General features: G+C 43.1%; 1 long non-coding RNA gene across 1 annotated transcript in view; it reads right to left on the bottom strand.

Moving 5' to 3' along the window:
- The window catches only part of LOC111816209, a 2829-nt gene extending 2352 nt beyond the window's left edge, over positions 1 to 477 (bottom strand). The window contains exon 1 of the long non-coding RNA XR_002820660.1: positions 284 to 477. This is a non-coding gene — a long non-coding RNA (uncharacterized LOC111816209). The remainder of the gene's footprint in view (positions 1 to 283) is intronic.
- Between the last annotated feature and the right edge of the window lie 2300 nt (positions 478 to 2777).

Here is a 2777-nt window from a genome sequence, read left to right on the forward strand (position 1 = left end):
AAATAAAAAAAAATTCAGTTCGCTCATGTAGTCCTATACTCTGAAGTTTAAAGATCTTTACCTTGTATTATTTACTTAAGTATCAACAGGAACAGAGACAATATGCCAAGCCACACTCTCCAGAAAATGAACGCTCCCATACCTCCTTTGAATGTGTGTACTTCTAAGAACAAGAGAAAATGCTTCTAATTGGAACTTTCTGAAAGCATCTCCCCCCTCCCCATTAGAGTTCAGTAATGACTCTAAATGGCCCTGTCTTGGGGACAGCTCACCAGTTAATTACCAGGAGTTCTCTAAATTGAGGAGTGAAGAATGATACTCCATTTCCATCAGTGCAGATAATGCAGCTTGTCATTATTCACTTGATCTTTAACAGGCCATCAGAGGACGACACGGAACTGAAATATGGTTACTGTTCTTTCCTAAGATTGTGAGACCAAAACTGCACATTTACCAAGGACCATCTTCTTGTGATCTGGATATGGTTTTAACAAACGCTCAATTCCTCTGATTCCCCTGAGCCTTTCATTTGCTTGCTCAGTTTCTCTTCCATCTGGTTCTTTGAAACAAGAAAAAACAATATGGTAATTCTATTGTTGCAGCTAATAGCCTGGGAAGAAGGAAAGATATTTAAAATATAACAGTTATACATACAATTTAGTGCATTAGTAAGTTTCGAGTGTGTCAGTTAAAAACCTTCCTTGTGATTTTGTTCTACCATTATGTGCCACTCTATGTTCTGGTAATATCATAGAATTCTATAATTTACCAATCTATATATTTCTAGGATAGCCCTATGTGCCTGTGTTTAATTCTTTAATCTTAAAAACAAATGTAAAAGAAATACTTGTGTAAACAGTGGCTTTTCAATACATATTGTGTAACAATTCCCAATCTGCTTTTACATATATTTAATGTTCTTCTTTGTCCCAGATATTTTTTATGAGCCTTTTTAACTCCATCCCCTCTCCAGTAAAGTTCTGATCATAGAATTTTTATTCATACTAAAGCAAGCCTGGATTTTATTCATTGTTCCGTATAACCTCTGGATCCTTGCCCTCCACAATCCCCTTCTTTGTGGATGCTGAGTTAGGGACCAGGTTTGTGGTAAAGAACTGTTTAGAAATAGCCCTTCACGCCTGCCCCTCCATTCCCAGAGGAGTCTGCTGCACATGCCCGGATCTCCTTCCATCTGGCCTCGCACAAAGGGTTTATCTCACTTTAACACAATTCTTTGTTTTATAGAGGACCTTGAGTTCATCGGAGAGTGCATGCATAGGAAACAATGGTCATGTTGCAGGAGAACCTGGTCTGAATAATTTAAATTTTTTTTTTTTAAATACCCAAGCCTAAGATGACAGAGAAGCTTTATTTAGCTGGCAACAAAGACTAAAGGTAAGCGCTGTAATAATGACAGATTTGACACAGCTGCAAAAAAAGTAAATGTGAAGGGTCTGATTTCTCTGGATACTACGTACCATTACGCTTATGTTTATGTGGCTTCTGTAAACCTTGCTTCTTTTGTCAGTCACTTAAAAACATTTGTGAGATTTTGTTCATAACACCTCATGCAACTGCGTGAACTTTATTACAATTTATTTTTAAAAAAACGAATAATGAAGTAATAGTTAATTTTTAAATGTGGAATTTTTCTTCCATCAGTGTAAACAAAATCTTAGTAACAAGAGCGCTGAAACTTCCTATTTAATAGGGAATTGCTCTTTAAAAATGTGTTTTGGCCTCAATTTTAAAGGAAGTCAGCTGATTGTCTCACTGTGTGCATTCCTGTCGTCCAATATGTTTTTCTTTACTTTTATGAGTAAATACCCGAGTTGAGAATTTTGTGATAATTTTATCATGGTGGCCTGGAGAAACCCAAAATCTAGAGAACAGGAAGGCCACAAGGAAAAAACACTAGTACCCCCCTCCTCCCCATAGGTATGTTTTTTAGTCATTTAATCCAAAATGTATTAAACAACGCTGTCTCTGAATCTTTCCTTGGGTTTAAGACTTTTCGGCTGTGGTGCGCGTTATGGGTCTCAAGTAGAAGAGTTACTGGCGCTGAAAAGACAGGTAACTGAGGCCTTAACCTGGAAGGTGGAGCTGCTCTGGGAGGATGGAAGGTAGACCTGACTCCCGAGCCTCGAAGGCCACTACTTTTATTAAATACATTTTAGCTTTGCTTTGGAACATTTTTTCGGAGCTCTGAAACTCCTACATTTTTACAATAGTAGAATCTCAGATTTGAACCTTAAAATGACCCATTTTAATAATTTAAAACTACATTTTAAGACATTTTTTTCACTCGGGCTCTTGGAGAAATAACCTTTGAACGCCTCTCGCGTGTTCTGCAAGGCCGGGCGCCGTCTGCTGCGCGAAGGCGCCCCCAGAAGCGGACCCCCGCGGCTCCTCCCACGCAGTGCGGGCTGGGCGGCAGAACGCGGCCTCGGTGAGGCGGTCAGGACAAATGGGCCCAATTCCCGAGGCGCCAGGGCCACCCCGAAGCGCAGCCGACGGCAAGCCCTACTGCCTCATCTCCGAGAGCAATTCGCCACTCGGAAGATTTGCCCTCCGGGGTGCAAGGCGGGGTGGGGGTCCGGGGCTCTCGGCTCACTCAGTTTGTCCCCACGGCCACAACTGGAGCGCGACCCAGGCCGCGCGCGGGTTCGCCCCCAGGGCAGAGCTCTCGGCTCCAGGGCGCCCTTGGGCGCACGGCGGCGGCGCGGGGCCGGAGGGCCGACCGCGGCTCTCGGGGAAGGAGGAGGCGCGCCCGGCCG

Source organism: Octodon degus, unplaced genomic scaffold (assembly GCF_000260255.1).
Source record: "Octodon degus isolate 3935 unplaced genomic scaffold, OctDeg1.0 scaffold00028, whole genome shotgun sequence".
Lineage (NCBI taxonomy): Eukaryota > Metazoa > Chordata > Mammalia > Rodentia > Octodontidae > Octodon > Octodon degus.